The 20,590-nt window shown below is 32.4% G+C and overlaps 1 protein-coding gene and 1 long non-coding RNA gene across 3 annotated transcripts in view; both read left to right on the plus strand.

Annotated features, from left to right (window-relative positions):
* The window catches only part of Scr (Sex combs reduced), a 66,832-nt gene that overhangs the window by 41,084 nt on the left and 5,158 nt on the right, over positions 1-20,590 (plus strand). The window lies entirely within an intron of this gene.
* On the plus strand, positions 13,040-15,448 carry LOC135845999 (uncharacterized). Its single transcript, XR_010558868.1, has 3 exons — positions 13,040-13,641; positions 13,723-13,849; positions 14,536-15,448. It is a non-coding gene; the product is annotated as an uncharacterized LOC135845999 (long non-coding RNA).

Raw genomic sequence — 20,590 nt, forward strand, 5'->3', positions numbered from 1 at the left:
TCAGAAGTACATAGGTACAAAAGAAACGAAAAAAATTTGAAAATAAAGAATCATCGATTCAGAGTTTGATTCCTTTTTAAAAAGAGTTTTAAGAGAGTTCATTCGAGTTGGCTCATTTCAACTCTCTTTTCAAAACGAGTTGAATCGAGTGACGAGTTGATTCATTTTCAAAAGGATGTGCGAAGAAGGGGTAATTGTGGCTCGATTTTTTAGAAATTGAATAACGAACTCCATTTTTCTAGATGGAAGGTGATGTCTCTTTGGCAGGGATTTTAGTGAGCTGGAGTTTTCGCCCGGAATAATTCATTTTTCAAAATCATAAATGACGTTCTTTCGGTGTAGAGTGGAAAAATAGTGCAATGTCAATTTTTGTTCCATGTGTCAACCTACTTTTTGGAGGGTGCTACACCTGAAAATAGATTATTTTGTTTTTCTATTCAATTCCTTTCTACCCCAAATGATCATAATTTCAAAAATTTGAGAAAATCGAAAAATATCCATAGTGTTAGGTATAGGAAGTCACCTCCCCCTTCCACCCAAAAAATTTCGTGAAGCTGCAAAACACTCAAGTTTGTTCTTCTTTGTCGCCAAAAAATAAACCATTTTCATTTTTTTTTCAAATCATGTGAACTGTATTTTATCTTAATTTAAATTCGCTTTCTATTCGTTACACGACAAAGAATTTTTCAGAAATTCATTCTCCTTGCCTAAATCCTTTCAATTCAAACACTTGGTGGGAATAATTCGTATTTTCTAGGAATTTTTATTTCGAATTAAAAAATTAATTACGGATAATTAATGTGAAAAATTTCATTTCCGTAAATTCAGTAATTATTTAAATTACAGTCGAGGTAATTTAAATTAGGTCAACAACTTTTTAAGTGACGCCATATTGTGAAATTATGTACCTATTTATGTGTTGGTAGAAGTATCTTGGGTGCTCTATAGATATTAAATACTTATGACTACAAAGGTACCCAAACAATGATATTCCAATGATGAAATCTAATTAACGTCCAGCAAAGGTAGCTACTAAACTGTTAGGTAGGTAACAAAATTGTGCTTTGCACCAAGACACACTCGCACACAGTGTGATAAATGCGAAAAAAATGGAGTAAACAATTTCAAATATAGCTTGGAGTTCGTGAAAATGGCCATATTTCCTTTCACATACAATCCCTAACAAATGGTTCGTAATTGGAGATGACTTGACAAGTTCTGACGTTTGTGCTGTCCTGCCTCCGTATACTTCTGTTCCGCTGCGTCTTTTCAAAGTACCAATTGCGAAACCGAAATGACAACCCTTCTTAGCAATTATTCAACCTCCGTGTTGCTAGCTTTATACCCTTTGCTATAATATAACTTAGCTATACCTAAATACCGATATTTTGTTATTCCACAAAAAAGTGAATTTCTTTTAGCCAACGATACCTACATTTTTACTGATTTCTTTGAGGAAAAGTTTTAATTACTTTGGTTGGTGGTGCTAAAGAATACGTGTTTAATTTCGAGTCGTTTATTCGCGCATTAATTTCACTCTCTTTATTAAACCCATAAACTTGCGACGATATCGCTATTTGTAGTATTAATTAAAAAAATAAAATTTCCAAACTGTCGTCTCTTTTCGTTTTCGTTCATTCACATTTTTCAGAGAGTACGAGCCAATTGTCGTTGAAAAACTACCTACTCGTATAGGTAGTTTTTAATCGAAACCGATCTAAAGTACCTATAATAAAATATCAATTACGTATGATATCTCGAATTGATCATTTCGAACCAGAATTTCATAATAATTGAGAACCCCTCCCCCTCTTACCATCCTATGAGATAGTGACTCACTTCAGAATGCCTTACTCTGCGCCATATTATGAATTTTGGGAATATATCTGTAATTACTGTCACATCGTTATCATCGCCGGTTGTCCGAAATTATAACAAGTCTCCAAAATCTTAACCTTTCAAATAAATTCTCGTTTTTCGGTTGTCTTTCACGATAATGACGGTTATATTTTTAATTATTATTATTCGTACTAGATGATATGTATACTGTAATTACCGCGAACGAGATTTTTTTTATAGAGACCGGTACAAGCAGCTGCGGAATTATACCACGAGTGATATATTTGGGTACTTTTTTCGTCTTCTTTTAATAACAAAATATCACAAAAAAAAAAGGAATTACATTCGTGCGGCCGTACGGATTAATAACGACTCGTTTATTAAAATTTAAGATTAAATCTTTTATACAAACATCATATTACATGTTCCTACATTCATTTCCTTTTTTCAAAACATTCATTATACATTGTCGACCTACATCGATGCTGAAAGCAAATTTTCAGCGTGATTTTCGTATATGTTCGAGTAAGATATGTACAAATTTACTCTCGCAGCTCTAATTAAAAAGTACTTTTTCACGTATGTAGTTTTGGCAGTGTGATGAAAAATTTGACGGATGTCATTGCGAAATGGGTGTGAAAATGTGTGGTTTTTTCTACATGTTAAAATGTTTCGTGAATTTGATGCGATGCGATGACGTGTGATTGAAGTTGATGAGAATAGTATGTGGGTGATGACGAATTTTTCTTTTTTCGATGGTTTAATTTGAGTTCGTTTGTCAAGAAGTTTTCTGATTTTAATAAATCGGTGTTACGTCATTCGAATGAGGTTACAAGAATAATCTGGTGAATTTTGAGTGTTGGAAAAGAAGGGCAGGGAAGGGAAGGAAAGGGAAGGGACTTGTGGAATTAAACTCACTGATCATAAAATGATGGACTTGATCCTGGGTCCTGGGTCTTTCCTTATCTTTTCATCTTAAAAATTGAAAAATTAAATTATTTTACTTTTTAAAAATTTTTTCCAAATTTGAAGTACCTAACTACCTACTTATACATAAATTGTGAAGAGGCTTCAAAATTGAGCATACAAATACGTGTTTTTGATCATAAAATATCACTTTTTTCGACCAAAGTTACTTTTTGTTATAGTATTTATGTACCTACCATCAAAAGTTACTATTGGTTACTTTTTTCAATCAAAAGCTAGTTACTTTTTCAACAAGAAACCGACCAAAATTCTTTTAAAAAATTCATCTGACTCATAATTTAGTGTCATATTGGGAAAAAATGTTCGAAATGTACTCTCAAGAGGGTTTTTTAAACATGAATCAAGTTATTAAGATCGCTTTGAAAAACAATGTTGGTTACATAGATGTTTTTTTTTTTTTTAGTAGGTATTCATATTTATTTGGGGTAGGTTGTTTTTGAAAAATAATTTTTTTATTTGTTTCAACATTTTTATGCCAATTTTGCAGTTTTCATGATGCATTATGAAATTTTTTTCACATTTCATTCAATTTTTATGAAATGAATCAATTTTTGGTAATTTTTGGCTACTGAGGTAAAAATTGTAAGTATCAGAATTTTATTTATTTTCTGAACAATGAGTTGTAGTGTTTCAAGAATAAAGTGATTAAAAAAATAAATGAGTAAAAAATCACTAAAAAATGCCAAATTATAGTAAAAAAGATATTTTAAAGCTATTCGACAAAAATGATATTTGTTAAACTTTCAAAATTTGATTGGAAAAAGATCAAAAAAACTATGGAATTTGATAACGAAATTTTCTTTAAAAATCAACAAATTGAATGAAAGTTCAGGGTGTCTACAGGTAGTGAAAGTATAGTCAAAAAGTTGTGATTTTCAGCAATTTTACACTGAAAAATAAAAAAAATGGAAAATCCAGTTGATTGATAATTTGAAAAAATAAGTAACAAAGTTTATTTGAACGATTCGTAATAAAATTTGTTGGAGAACTGGAATTTCCAAAAAAAAAAATTGTGGAGGGTTCAAATTAGCTTCAATCATTCCTAGTCGACTCGGGTTCCTGAAAATTCCCCCGAATGTACTTTTACGAATGATAAAATCTTGAATTGCCATTTTTCGAAATAATAAACACGAATAAAAAATTCTCAAAAAATCGACGACTCTTCTCCCTCTTCCTTCCTCTAAAAAGCCTATTTGCCAAAATGGACGAGAAAAGCTTGTGTTTTTTTCCATCAAATTTCAAGATATGTCGAATTCTCACGTTTTCCTTCTCCACACAAATTTTTATTTTATTCAAAATGAGAATTTTTCCTAATTCAGAAAAATGAAAATTTTGTTTTTTATTGTCAACAATTTTCAAATGTCTGTTTTTCACCAATTTTTTTCTGAATCTCAAAATTCTAAAATGTTTTTTTTTTGAAATCGTGACTCCATTTTATTTCAATGTTTTTGTGATGAAAAAATGTTTCCTTGTGAAATGTCGAAGTTACCAAAAAAAAAAAAAAAAAAAAAAAAATTGGAACATTAAAAATTTCATTTTTTCAAAAGGTGTCGATTAATTTGCACATCTAGATACTGTCAATTTTGCTTGTGTTTTTCTGACCACTATAAAAATATACCTATTCTAGAGAATCAGCAAATTTCGAGAAGAATTAAATTGAAAAAAATTGAAAAAATGTTCAATGTTCATAAGTACAAGGGATACTTTGAGCTTTAAAATAATTTTTTAGGAAAATTGAAAAAAATAAATAAAGATACATTGACTCTCAGAAAGAAGCTGCGTTCGCTGAAACGGCAGAAAAATGTAATATCTTTACAATGAAAAATGAAGGAGCATCCAAAACTTGGAAAAATTTTCAGGAAATCGAATTTTTTCAAATATTGTACATTTAAAAAAAAATAATTCAGTCAAAGAAAAAAAAAACGAACTTGAAACTTTTAATTTCAGTCATCCACAATGCACACATATCATAATAAAACCTCATATTATTTTCCTAGACTACGTGTTGATTTCCTGCAGCAAACAAACACGAGCAATTTAAAAATAAAAAAATCAAGAAAAAAAATCACGAGAAAAATAATACACCCAAGTTACAACGTTTTGAATCTCATCCGCTTAGGTCAAAAAGTTCAAGAGATAATCACCGTCAATCACCCAGTCCTATACTCTTTTTCCTCGTGCTTAATCCAGCTATCAGTTTTTCTTTGCAACAAGGTATTAGATTGCAATTTTCCAACAAAGAATGTATGTACGTAATTACAGTTTACTTTACTTCTTCGTACGATATATTATTTTTATATTCTAATTAAACAACATTCGTTTCAAATACGTACGAGTAATTACACATACACGTCGCCCTAAAGACAAAAAAAAATCAGAATCGACGAGAAACATCAAACGTGTAAAACATGCTCGAGGTATTATTGTTGTACCTGTAAGTAAGCTTATTAATAAAAAAAAAAAATTCGTAAAATTTTTCGAATTAATTTATTAAAGAAAAATTTTAGAAATGAATAAAAATCTCAGCGTGAAATTAATAAGGAAAACTTTTTGATGAAAGAGGATTGTAATTAATTACGTGCGTAATTTATGGTTATTTTTTTTAAACGTTCGCCGTGTTTTTTACTCTTATTTTCAATTCAAACGATTACGCGAAACGCCAAAGGAGAAAAATTCTAGAAACAAATTCAAAGCTGGTTAATTTCAACTCGCCAATCATCTTAAATGAGGTGGGAAAAAATCAAGATACCGGGCAGGGCGAAATCTGGTTTCTTGCTTAGGTTAACCTGTATATTACTCTTGGCACAGCTTCCGTAGGCCAAAACCTTGCACTTCCATAATTAGCGTGAAACATAGCTGCAAAAAATTAATCACGGGCCCACGTCAGGTTGACTGGCGAGAAATCTTCGGAATTCCATTTGGTGTGTATCGGTATGACTCGGTGTAGTATAAGTTTTTCGCTTATATAAATTCCATAAACGAAACAACCATTTACGCGCTCGGGTCCCGAGTCGCACGTTTTCGAGTTCGGCGTGGAGCTGGAGAGAGCAAGCGAGCAAGCAAGCAAGCAAGACAAGCTCGTCGAATAGTTTGGTAAGCAAAGAAAACGAAGTTTGAATGACAGGACAGCGAAATAAGTGAAATAAAGCAACGACGAGCGGAGGCTGGCGCAAAAAAAAGAGTAAATTGACTCAGACGTAGAGGTGTAGAACGGGGTAGAAAAGTTGAGACAGTTATAAATGGAAAAGAGAAGAAGAAGAACCTCAAAATTGTGTTTATTGAAAACGCGAGAACCAGGGAGAGGCACTTTACAATATACAAGTTTGTGCGTGTTTAAGAATTGCCACTGTGTGTATACCGTTGCCTTAGGGCTGACAACCCCCTTTACGGTTTACATTTACTTAAAAACTGTCGACAGTTTCTCTCGCAAAGCTATAGTATTTCGGGTGTGTTTTTTTTTTCGCAAAATAAAATACGTGCGGGGAAAACGAATATACAGGTTGGGGACGAATGTTATATTTTAATCGTTTGTATGCGGACGAATTCTTCTTTTGACGACGTGTAAGTATCTACAAGTACAAAAAAACGCCTTTATATCAGCCACGAGCTACCGACGAAAGCTGGGGGAAAAAGCAGCGAACTTGTCAATAGTGTTAGGAAATGCAGACGTAACGAGTATTTTGGTCGGTGAAAAATTACCTTACTGGAATTCGCGAACCGAGTACTTTGCATTTTTTTTTTTTATTATTACAACGAGTATTATGAAAAATGAGAGATGGTTTTCAAACTATCATAATGCAGTAGGTATACGATGAACTCAGAACTGGGTCAGTTTCAGTTCAGTTCCACTGAATTTGAGATTTTCTAGATGCTTTTGGAGATCACGTAGCATTTTGTGCAAACACCTGTGATCTGTGCATTACAGACGACCATGTTATCTGAATAGAACTCGCTTCGTAATGAGCTTAAAAACTGAATTTTCATTCAAGAAGATGGAGAACCATCGATATTTCAAATCATTACATGATACCAGGGCCCTCGAGACACCAAGAGGCTCCCAAGGCCTCATGTTTAACCAAAAAAATACCATTATTATATTTTTATTTTTCTAAACATAAATTTTTTCAAGCTTTTGTCTTCGTTTCGCTCGTGCATGTCTGATTTTTTTTTATTCAAAATTTGAAATTTTCAATTATCCATTGGATATTTAAATTCTAAAATTGTAGAGTCAAAAAATTACTACCTATTCATCACAAAAAAAGATTTTACTTCTCGAAATACAAATTAAAAGCTTTTGCCCTAGCTTGGCTTGGGCCTCTGATGTTTTTTTCCGAATTGAACTTTAAAAAAAATAAAAGTATCATCCAAATTTTCAAAAATGTTTAAATCAAACAAAATACATTTTTCACCTGAAAAAATATTGTTTTTTTACTTTTCGAAACTAGATTTTGCCCTCGCTTCACTCAGGTCTGTTTGCTTTTCATTTTCAAAATTGAAATTTTTGAAAACTCAGCATTCAAATTTCAAAATTAAGGAGACAAAAAATTAAAAAAAATTTTTAAAAATATTGTTTTTCACCTATTGAAATACGAATTTTTGAACACCTCGCTTCACTCGGGCCAATTTTCATTTCTTTCTGAAAAAATTCATATTCAAAACTTCCATAACTTCAAAAAGAGAACTACCTAATATTTTTTTAAATAAGCGTCAATGTGTTATATGCAATCAGTTTATGAAATTGTCATTTCATCTCCTGTTTCATTTTAGAAACTCGTCATTTTATTCGGCAAAATTTTTATTTTCTTCTCATACTTACCAATCAATCAATTTTTAGTACCCTCGCCTTCCACCCCAAAAAAAACCTCCAGTTTTGTTCCTTTCAGCTTATTTTTTTTCAAAATTGAATAAAAAAGCAAAAACAAAAATAACTTGCACATTTAGAATTCAAGTATCCAAACCTGAGAAAAACTGAAGGAGGAAGATTCTGAAGATATGAGGACAAAATTTTGAGGGCCTCATTTGGTGCATCCGCCAGAAGCCCCAACTTTCCTAGTCCACGCCTGTGTTGAAAATTACATTATTTTTTACAAATTAAAAATCCAAAATTTCATTAGAATTCCAAAATTGTTAATTTTTGCAACTGACCTCTCGAAATTTTTGCTACATACTTGGCCCTCCCTCTGGTTAACCTCCTCCCCAACGTTTGCAACTATTATTGAGCCAATTTGAAGCGTTCTAATTGATTCGGAATGTCGAACTTATGACATCATTAAATTTTCTGCCACCAAAGTTGATTACAATGTCTTAAGGTGCGATTTGACATTGCTGAATAGAAGTCAATTCTAGCTAAAGGCTTAAGCTCGGCTTGAAAATGGTGACAATTAATTCGGCAGGTCAACTTTGGGGACAAGGCCATCAAGAAAGGGAAAAGGGACAGTTTGCCCCGAGCCCGCGCTTTCAGAAAAGCCCGACAAAAGAAGAGCCTGTGATGAATGTAAAACCTGATTTTCTGCACCTCAAAACACAAATTTTCGAAAGCTATTGCACTTGCTTCGCTCAGGCTGTTTTCTATTCTTTTTCAAAATTGAAATTTCTAAAAAAAAGTCAAAGTTGAAAAAAAACTTCTTGTATGGAAAGTATCTTTTTATACATCTCGAAACACAAATTTTCAAGAGTATTTCGCTCTTACTTGGGCCTGCTCTCCTTTCTTTTTCAAAATTAACATTCTAAAAAAAATCAGATTCTAAAATTTTAAAAGTCAAAAAATAAACTCCTTGCATAAAAAAGAACATTGTTTCCTATTCTCTTAAAATATCTACAAATTTTCAAAAGTTTTCACCCTCATTTTGCTCGGACCTGTCCTCTTTTTTCTTCAAAATCAACTTCCTATAAAACACCGTTTCCAGGCCTCTCGAAATAAAATTTTCAAAGTTCAAAAATAGAAAAAATCACATCTGGACCTCTAAAAATCCAAAACAGAAAATTAAATTTTTTTCAAGTCATATGAATATGATATCAACCGGAAAAATTGGTATTTTTTCTCTATATCAGTCGACAAATCTTCTGTCAAACTCCCTCCCCCTTCCCCCTTTCAAAAAATCTCTAAGTATATAGTTTCGTCGTTAGAAATGGAGCCAAATTATATTTTGCGCCACGCTCGCATTGGTTCTCGGCGGTCCTATTAGAGAGTAGAAGAAGTTTTAATTAAATTGTTGCAAATAGGTAAATTGATGATTTTGGAAATTTTTTAAAATTTCAGATTTTCAAACAAATAATTACCTACCTCTGAGTCCTAATAATTTTTCAAATTTCAGTTCCATACAAGAAAAGTTGCTGTCCACTTTTTTGGTCAATTTTCTGCAAATTCAGGAGGTCTAACAAAGCTTCCAGACAAAAAATCATGACCTATTTTTCACATTTTTACCACATAACCCCCCTCCCCCCACCTCAATGAAAATAAATACTTTTTTTGAACCAATTTTTTTATTTTTTTATTCATTTTATATGCTTTTTGAAAAATTTTCAACTGTGTTTTGAGCAAAACTCATGATTTTTTAATGAATTTCACGACTTTCATGATCGTAAGACACCCTGAAATTCCACAAATTTTGAAATATTCTATTGTACCTAAGTCATTTAAAAAATATCAGACAGATTTGAAAAACATAAAATCTATCTCCAAAAATTTTACAGAATTATTTTGAGGTCAAATCCGATCTCCCTGCAAAACCCTGCTGTTACATTCAAATTTTAAAAAATGAAATTAAAATTCAATTCGTTCGCATTATTCATCTCCAGCCGTTTAATGAACGTATTTTATTACCTTTAACGCAGTTTTATTCAATAAATAAGTCAACTCTTTATGCATAATAATATTGCACTTCTGCGTAAGTAGCTCTAGTTTTCATACTTATAATGCACATAATTAATGTACAGGGTGCGAAGCGATATTATCGACGATTCGACGACGAAATTAAATACTCGACGAGTGACGATAAATACATGAAATTGACACATCGCCGGTAAAATTTGAGCACAGCGATAAATTTACGCCACTCTGTCAGCTAATGTCAGCGAAACGTTGAAAGTTTTTTTTTTTTTTCGTCGTCGTAACCTTATACGAGCAGCGAAAACGTCTCCTTTTTTTACATCGAAACAGCGCCACGCTATGCCACACTTGTCACATACACAATCCGGTAATTAAGGTAAAAACACATCTCGTTCATAGCCGCCAACAGGTTCGTTATTATATCAAACAAAACAAATATACTCGCAGCACAGCGCGTTTCTCTATCTCGAACAAATACTGCGTGATTTAATAAGCCTCCCGCGAGGCATTAATTTTCCACCAGTGCGACTTTAACCTCGTGGTGGTTTATTTTCGCTTCTCTCGAGTAAACCAAACCGAACTCATATTACATTGAGCATGGATTTTTTTACCACTCAAATGGCAAACAATGGTTTAATCTTGAACAACTTATGTACTCGGTCGAACCGGTTCATCAATTTCCTTCCGTTTAATAATTTTAGTCAGTTCGAGTTGACGAAGCGACGTTACTCGTATTTTGTGTAACGGATTTTTTCAGTCGAATTTTTGTTTCCTGAGGGAAATTTCCATCGCTGGAGCAAGTCCGATTTCGAAAACAGGATTTTTTGAGCTTTGAGGATCTTCTCCCTCCCTTCTATTCGATTCAGGTTTAACAGGATCTCAAAATCAAGAAGTAGAATTCCTTCAGGATCTTTTTTCAGGTCATTAGATATTTTTGAGGGGGAGGGGGGGGGGAATAATGGCCTGTTGAAGATATTTTTTAATCTCACTGGAATCCATGTACACTTTGTAAAAAATTCATGTTCCTTGCTAGAAAAAAAATCAAAACCATCCACACAAATCATCATCTCGTTAAAAAAATTGTACACGCAATTCACTCAAAACTAAATAAAAATAATTTACCAACATCGAAGAAATTTCAATACCTCCAACCTCCGCCTTCGGACCGCCAAACAAGCAACAACAATGACGTGTACACGAGCCTCCGATCCAGCGATGAACACGCTCGTAATTGCGGAGCATTAAATATTTCACCACATTCATAATAATAACACCCTGTATCATAATATGAGTAAATGCCACACGCGCGCTCCGCAATTTTACAACATTTGGAAATAATTCAGGCAATATTTAAAACACTTATAATCCGCCAGAGACAATTTAACTGGCTAATTTTTTGTTGAAAGTCTCGACTACTTTACGATTGACAGTTTATGCGCGTTGTTTATTTTGGTAATCGTCTAAGACGCGAGTCGAGGCCGTCTATGACCTTTTCTTTCATTTTCATAACAGTCTACTTATTCGAATAGTATGCTGCTGCTTGCATAATTTCATTGCTCGATGAGTAATATTTGAATCGAATTTCAACATGATTTGATTCGATTTTTATACCCATTTTAAATCGAGCGAAATTTCAAAGAACGCGAGACGAGCATGGCTGGGTTGGTTTTCGGAACGATTCGTGACTTTAACGATTTCGAATGCGAATATTTTTCAGCCTCGTCAAATTTACAGCTCTATTACACGTCTTCATGGTGCATATACTGCGGTCTTGGCCAGCATTGGCTGGGGCAGTGTTTGAAGGTATGAATTTGAAGCGTCGTTAAATGTTTTAAAATCAAGAGTTGGAAATGGATGAACGATATTCTGCAACTTTGTAACGATGTCAGCAATCGGAATTTATTTTGATTGATGATCGAAATTTGTACCATCAGGTAATGAGTCATTCCACGCCAATTCGGCCAAGAAGTGGTAAGGGGGGGGGGGGTCGCCGAATTTTTTTTGAAATTTTTCCTGTGGAAAGACCTTTTGAAGGGATGACCAATGGCGCAAATGCAGCCCTCTAACCTTTTTTAAAGGCTGCTAGGGGGTGTCAAAGTTTTCAGTGAACTTAAATCAAAATTCTAAGTGAATTGAAAAAATTAACGAATTTTAATTTTTTTGCTATGAGTGTAATTTTTATACTTTTTCATGAAATACGTCAGAAAAAAGTCAAAATAAGACGACTGAATAAATTTAAACTTTTTTTGATGTTTGGAATTAAAAATTAAATTTTTTCGAATTTTGATTTTTTTGTGATGAGTTCATTTCATCGAGTGAAAGGGGTTTTTCCAACTTTTTCAACGGGTACGTAAAAATAGGGGTCAAATGAGCCAACTTAACCAATCAAAACTTTTTTTCATGTTTTAAATCAAAAAATCGTATTTTTTTCGCAAACTTTCAATTTTTTTAAATCGACTTTACGAAATAATACCATCCTAATTTTGTAATATGTTGTTCAGCATGAAATGTATTTTTTTCAGAATTTTTGGGAGTCAGAACGATACGTTTTGAAACTTTTCGAGCTAATTTTTCGTACGAAAAAAAGTGGCAACACTGATTTTTATGATATCACCTAAATATCACCAAAAAGCCTTTTAAAACCCCAAAAAGTTCCATTTTGGTAGGTATCGCGGTTATCGAGTAATCCACTACTAAAATTGATGATATTTCAAGTTCACTGAAAACTTTGACATCCCCTAGCAGCCATTAAAAAAGGGCTAAAGGGCTGCGATTTGCGCCATTGGTCATCCCTTTGGAAGGTCTTTCCACAGGAAGAATTTTAAAAAAATTGGCGACCTCCCTTACCACTTTTTGGTCGAATTGACGTGGAATGACCCTAATTCCAATTCTAATAACTTGAAAAGCCTCAATACTCCTGTCGATAAAAATTTCTAAAAAAAAATGTGCTCAATTCTAATTTGATGAGATTTTCATCCGAATAAGTTATCAGTAGAAATGGGTTTTGAAATAAGAAAATTATTTCTGTTTACTCTAATTAACATAGGTAGGGTAAAGTCACCAGTAGTTGACATGATCCAGTAGTTGACACCTACGTCACAAAAATCGCAATTTCGGTGTCCCAGTGTGATTATTGAAAACACTGATTGCACTAAAAATTAATTCATACCTCGCTTATTATTGGCCGTGAGTTAGGTGATGATTATCAGTCATACTTTTTGCGTTTTATAAACTTTTATTTTCACCATGAAAATTTTGCAAAGTGTTTTACAATTATTTTTCCATCAAACAATTTTGAACATTTTGAGATGGTTATTACACCATTTGAAAGCTAATGAGATACACTTTCTTTCTAACTACTTTTGATTGATTCATAATCACATTTTCATGCTCGATAAGCCGGGTGTCAATTACTGGGGTTTTTTGGACACTTTTTGAAATGATCGTAAAAATCTCAAAAATGCACTTATCAATGTGAAACACAAATCAAAATGTAAGGAAAACTGTGTTCTTTTAGATGTACTTACGAAAGTTTTCAAAAAAATATCAACTTGAGCTGTAGATTGTTTTTTATCAAAAAGTATCAAAAATCTGTTCAACTACTGGCGACTTTACCCTACACACTCGATAAAAAGTACCCCCTCTCTTCCAAAAAATTGCAACTCTGATCTGAAGAGATTTCCATCCAAATACCTTATCAGAAAAGATAAGTTTTGAAATAAAAAATTCTTTCTGCACTATAAAATTTACTGAGAATGAACCGGACATGGCAGTCGGTGATAATCTACAGTAACTTAAAGTACTTACCTATACCTAAATAATTTTAAACAAAAACGAGTTTTAAAAATACAACTAAAGGCACGTGTTTCTGCGTTTTTCGATTTCCGTATACTTAGGCCACTTAACAAATTTGTAAAATGTTCAAATCCATCTTTATTCTCGCGCTCTTTTTGAGCATTGTTGTAGATGGACGAAAAAAGGTAAAGGTAAGGATGAAAACATTATGCAGTTAATTGAGGCCAAAATCGGTATTCGCATTTTTATGTAACATTATGATTGATATTTAGACATCCGATGATAAACGCACAATGCAATTAAGGGAAATCGCATTATTGAAGAAAAAATTCGAAGCGTTGACTCGGGAAGTCGAAGTACAGAAGAAGCTAAATGCCGAGTTATGCGTATTATTAGGTGGTAAGCGATCAATTTGAACTGCTCGTAATAGGTGCCTCCCTATACATAAATCTAACTTACTTCGCAGCGACAAATTTTTCAGGTTGTCGGGGTTTTTATAGAAATGGGGTGAGTTTTTCTAGTTTTAGGCAGGGAAACTGCACGACAAATTGTCACACTGACTTTCAAAAACTTGGAAAAAATTGTGGAATTTTTTAATGTCACACTTTTAAAAACTTGCAAACGAGTAATTTTCGAATTTGTAATATTTTGTTTGACTTTCAGAAACTTTTTATGAAAATTGTGACGAATTCTCAACATTAAGTCACACTATTGAAAACTTTTAAAAAATCACTAATTTTCAACATTTTTATTCAAATTGAAGCAGCAGGTAAACTTTCTCAGGTTCAACTTTCAAGAAATTGGAATGTCTGATTTTTCTTTTCATTCGGAATTCCAAGCATTGAGTTATTAACTTATGTATGCAAAAAAAAAACAGATCCACAAACCTCCCCCTTTACATTTTGAATTGTTATTTTTCTATTATGTGATCGTTTCCTGTAGATTTTTACAAGGAGAGTTCATAGGAAAATTTGTTGTTATAAGCTCAGCGTTTTTTCTCTAATAGGTTGAGGCACCTGCACGGTACTTTTTCAATATTTATGAGAGAAAACAAATTGTTATTATTTTATGTGTTTTCTGTACAGACGACGGTTTAACAATAATTGACTAATAGTCAGACACCAGCCGAGCGAAAAGCCCACACCAAATATGAGAAAAAAATAAATGATCCCGTTTGTTTTCTGTGCTGCAAAAAGGTTCCCCCCATTTTGAAAACTCCTAAACCACCTTCCGAGTGACCCACCCAGCTAATAAATTCATCTACAGACTATAATATTAACTCAAAATACTTCATAAATGTTAATTTCAAAGAAATTGAAAATCTTTGAATTTTTTTACCCGTACCTATTGCATTTTTCCAAATAGAAACAAAACCTGACAAAAATAAATTTTTTAAAAAATCAGCCATGAAAAAAAAATCAGTTTTTCACATTTTTGATTGCCTCCACCCATATGAAAAATTATGAAAAAAATAGATTGTACGTGTAATGTTATCTATTCATCTATGTGAGGTACACAATTATGTACTTTGTTCATATAGTACCTTTAAAAGAAGTGACCAAAAGTGCCGTTCAAAAGCTAAAGCTGCGCGTTTTGCCCAAAAGATATGCTTGAAAAAAATTTCAAACAATTTCCATGAATAACTTTTGGCAATGTCTAACATCCCTGCAAGTTTGAAAAAAATCTGATAAAAACTGTCAAAGTATAGGAAATTTTTAACTGAAATTGCAATTTCACTTCATTTTGAAGAAGTTAAAGGAGATTTGGCAATCTAAAAATTTTATCACAGGTGTTTTGGACCATACAAAAACCAACCTACGCTGGTTAGTTTGAAAATTCGAGAAATACTTAGGGCCAAATCGCGTTTTATTCCACTATGCTCGTAGGTATTTTTTTGTAGGTCGAAAAAAGAGAGGAGGCTGTGCATATTATAAAAATTTTTGAGAAAGAAGGAGAAAAATTTGTAAAAAAAAATGTTTATTAGAAATAGGTAGATAAAGAAAACATTAGGTAGGTATCTTAATTATTCTAAATGCATTTAGAATAATCAAGATACCTGAGGATTTCTGTATTTACTTATTTCTAATAAACATTTTTAACCAATTTTTCTCCTTCTTTCTTGAAATTTTTATAATTATACACACAGCCTCATCTCTTTTTTGAATCTACAAAAAAAAGGCCAAAGAGCATAGAAATATTTGTAAAAAATGTTTATTAAAAATAGATATAGATAGATTAAGAAAACATTATCTTATTTATTCTAAATACATATAAGCGAATAGGCAATGCATGTATATTACAATCTTTTAAATAGGAGTAAATATAACTAAAATTGTACAAAGACAATAAAATAAAAACAAAAGGTAAACTATCGTTTTTTTTCCATTCTGAATTTTATAAGCCTATATACATTTGAATTATGAATTTGCAATTTAAGCTGAATTTCACTCAAGTTGGAAATATTTTGGAAGAGCTATGGATTCAATTTTGCCAATTTTTGGCATGAAGAGCATATTTTAGAATTTCATCTTTAGAAAATATCACATCAGAATTTTCAATAAAGGATCAAAAATTGTATGCTTGATATGAAGGAGCGAAAGTGGACAGCAGGACAGGTGCCAATTTCTTACTTATGGTTACAGGAGTTTTTTTGGAAAAATTTTGAATTTTTTAACTTTCTTGAAATATACTTATTGAAAGTTTGAGGGTAAAATCTGAGAAGTTGTCTTTCCATTTTATAGATACCTAATTTAAAAAAAAAAAGGATTCTATTGAAAAGAACTTATCTGCAAGTTGAAAACCTTGAATTGAAAATGTTGGTATTGATATTGAAATATCAAATTTTTCCAAAATGCACTGTCGCTTCACTCGGCCAAAAATGCAATGTTTTTTTTTTTTTTTTTTGTAAGAAGGCCTGAGTTGGTAACAAGTAAAATAATTTTCTCAGCATGTGGGAAAAGGCATAATAAAACGTCTCTTTTGACATCGAAATCTAAAAATTTTCAGTCACTATACGTCACTGATTTGGTAACTGAATCAGTATTTCCAGATTAATTAATAAAATGCCAATATCTCAGCACTTTTGCTATTCTAAAGCAAAATTTTGAATTAAATATTACGCACATTTCTATACAAGACATCTCATAGGTGACTCCACGATAGACAAAATCTGCTCGTTCTTCACCTTGGAAGCGACTAATTAGAACTTACGTTTCAATTTAGCAAACGAAAAACACATAAATCACGATACTTATGCCTACTCGAGACATTTACATCCAATAAAACCGTAATAGCTGCTAATTTACCAACAGCTCGTAAAATCCCTAGAATTTTTAACGACTTGCACAAAGCTCATAGAGTGTAAAGCACATCTTGCCAAAACTCTCCGGTCTCCGATATAACAAAGGGCTAAACCTGGACGTTGACGCGGATGCGTCGATACACTCTCTGGTACAGCCGCCAATTAATTATAATAGTGTTTTTTTCAATTGGAGCAAAACGTCTCACGGTCTATCGAAACGATTCCTTTGACAAAGGTCCCATTTTTAAATATTTTCTACGAATCGATGCACAGATGCGAATGCGATGCAGTCGAAAGAAAAACTTGAGAATTAAGTACCATTATAACGAAGTTTAAGTACGTAAATGGGCGTACGAGTAGTACATAAGAAATACGCGGTCTTTTTTAATTGAGATGTGATTCCACACACTATAGAAGACGTGTGCTTTCGTCATCATAATAGAGTACAGTCCTATGGTCTTTAAAAGTTAAACGATATTCGAATGAGAGAATCATAGAAAAACGGAACCGTGAACTTCAAAAATATCGTTTAATTAAAACGTCTTCTATTTGCATCATTTAAGAAATTCTTGAACGAATAAGTTGGCACGTTTATTATAATGCTTAAGACCGATGGTGGTGCTCACGCGGTCGCGTGAATGTCCGTAGTATTAAATACATGTATTTTACATTTACTTACACTATACCTACCTACTATATGCTAGAATGATTCTTATTTATACTATAGTAAAATTTGTTTTGATGATATTTCTCTCGAATTTTTGATTTTATGAACGAATTCCACGAAAATTTAGCCTAGCATTACTTGGGAGAGCCCTTCCCTCATCCCATTTTAGTACATTTACATAATTCACTTTAATTTCAAAACAAGAACATTTTCCAAAATATTTACAATACCTACCGCATTTTATTAGCTTGGATTATTGAAAACTAAGAAATTTCAGTAAAATTGAAAAACATTTTGCAGTGAAAAAAAATCATTGAAATTTGTTAAAATGAAATCAAATTGATTGAAAACGACTAAAATTAAGTAAAATGTCTCAGAATTCGAGAAAAAATTTTGAAAAAGTTGCCATAACCCTTGAACATCAAGTACATCCTCGGAGGAAATGATTGGATCTCATCAGGTCTGAATACATAGATCTCTAATCCGATCAAAATACTTATATCAATCTGAACCAGGTCCACTCTGTTCTGGTGAGTCAGGTTTGAATCCGATCAAATCTATTCAGATCTGGTCAAAATTCAACGAGGTATTCCCTTTTGGATCTGATTACTTACGTCTGAACGCAGATCTGATTAGATTCAATCGTTTTCTTCTGGGATGCCAAAAATTGGCAAAAATTATTATTAAAGTATCAGAAAATCTCCAAAATCACTAAAATTAACCAAAATTAATGAGATTTTTTTCATTGAAATTCGGCAAAACAACGCTCTTTTATTTACCCAATGGAATTGGATCTAATCATATCTGAGCAGACCCAGACATTCTATGGTTCAATTTAATCCGAGCAAATCGAATCAGATGTGGTCAGATCAAACTTTTAAATTTAAATTTAGATTTGTTCAGACCTGATCAGGTTCAATGGAGGAGGTCTGATTGGATTTGGTCAGTGCTAATTAATCAGACTGAATCACATCCGGAAATTTCCAGGAGAATTTCGATCGCATAAGATCTATTTAGACCAAATCAGATCTCATAATTTTCCTCTAGCTTACTAAAATTGTGTACAACTAGGCACATCAATAATGAAAGAGTAAAATTTTTTCAAAAATTGCCAAGACTACTAAAAATGGGCAAAAATTAATCAAATACGAAAATTGAAAAAAAATCTTTAAATCACATGAAGTAAGTACTATAAAAATTGTTTTAGTCATCAAAAGTCTCCATAAAGTGCCAACCAAGAGAAAACTGCATCAAGTTTCAAGAAAAAATCGTCAAAAACATGACAAGAAAACATCACTAAAAACAACTAAAAATCTATAAAATAATTCATCAAAAAAGGAATGAAGCTTTCAGGGGTGAAGTCGAATGAAAGAGAGTACGGGATTCTTCTTTTTATGACTATGAAAAATGTTCAGCTTATGTCAAGAAAAATTTTCAGGTGAAGGAGTGGTTGAACACTCATTTTTGCATACAAACATCATTAACAATTTTTTAAAATTAAAGTAGGCAACTTTTTCGAACAATTTCTAGCTTTAAAAAAATTCCTTAAATGAATGTCAGGTGAAGTCTAGAACTTTTGAAAAATTATGCATATTTTATTTATGACTCAGGACTCCTATATTAAAAAATCGCCAGATATTATTTCCGCGTGTATGCGTCGACCATGCAACCAAATTTGGAGTTTTTGCACACATTTTACCAGACACATCATTTCACGATCAAAAAGCGTGAAATCTTTCTGATGGTCCTTGAAGGCAATAGAGACGAATAATATAATTTGCTTCTCTTCCCCTTCCATATAGAAGAGTACTCCATTCATTGCATCTACTGATAATTTAGTATCTCGAAATAGATCACCTTCTTTAGGAACTTGTTGCAATTTAAAATCTTTACAAAATTCAGACTTATATGTTTCAAAAGCTTTCTGTTGAGTTTCTGTCCATTTGACAGGGACATCTTCTTTTGTAAGCTTTTCAAATCAATTTATTATTTTTCAGTCATTATTGAAGATCTTTCACAGGTATAGTTACACCTGTCATTATGATGGAAACAGCTAGTACATGTTATTTCTGTATTAAATTTTATTATTTTCAAATGGAATTTAAATTATAAATAATGAATTATTATGTTGGAGTTTTTTCTTCTTTTTTTAAGCATCCCTCTGTTACTGAGGGGGGGGGGTGAATGAAACCATTCCCCTTGGACAAAAAATCTGAAATTCGGATTATGACTTATTTTAGTTTTGATAAGTCGGGTCAGCTGAAGATGGTTTTAGCCTGTTTCAGAATCTCCAGAATTTTCTTTGAAAAATATTATAAAATCTGTCAAAAAACATTTCTGAATCCAGTATCCACAAAACCATGTTCAGTCGTATTAGTGACCCACTTGTCTGATTACACATCCATTTTCCTACCAGCCTACAACCTTAGGTAGGTATGCCTTATTTTTAAAATTTCCAATCATGAAATTGCTGGAGAAATATTGAGTCTTAAACCGAAGAAACCGATTTTGGAAAATGGATGAATTATCAGTCAATTAGGTTACTACCTACTACGAACAAGCACTACTCAAATTTATAGCTGCTAAAGTGAATTTGAAAAATTTTTATGGCACTTTTTGAAAATCTGGATTCGCCAAAATATGGCTGGAGGCTCCAGAACAGCTTGAAACCACCTTCAATCGACTCAGCGAGTGCAATTTTGGAGTATAAAGTAGATTTTAGTTTTCCAACTTGCTTCATTGGATGAAATTCTATAAAAATTTCAATTTTCAAAAATCTGCTCAAAACGGTTCCAAATCCTTTCCAATTGATCTTGGAGTTCAAAAATAGGGTGTAGCTATATCAATTTTCAACTTTTCAGGTCAATTTGATAAAATTTCAATTCTTCTTATTTTTGGTCCTAATTTGATTTTTTAAATTTAAGGTTACCAAAAATCAAAACATGCCATTTACTGTTCTGGCATTCAAACTTTTTTTGGGTGTGGGGCAGGGGGAGGTACTAAATAAATGCTGAGTCGTTCATTTTGAAAATTCTGATCAATTTTGATCAAATCATCTCCTGTAAAATAAGCATAGTAATATTTTAATTTCTATAGCCTATTTTTAAATTTATGTATTTTTCAAATTGATTTACATAATATGACAGTTCTAACCCTTTTTGTCTGGTTTCTG

The sequence above is a fragment of the Planococcus citri genome, chromosome 4 (assembly GCF_950023065.1).
Source record: "Planococcus citri chromosome 4, ihPlaCitr1.1, whole genome shotgun sequence".
Classification (NCBI taxonomy): Eukaryota; Metazoa; Arthropoda; class Insecta; order Hemiptera; family Pseudococcidae; genus Planococcus; species Planococcus citri.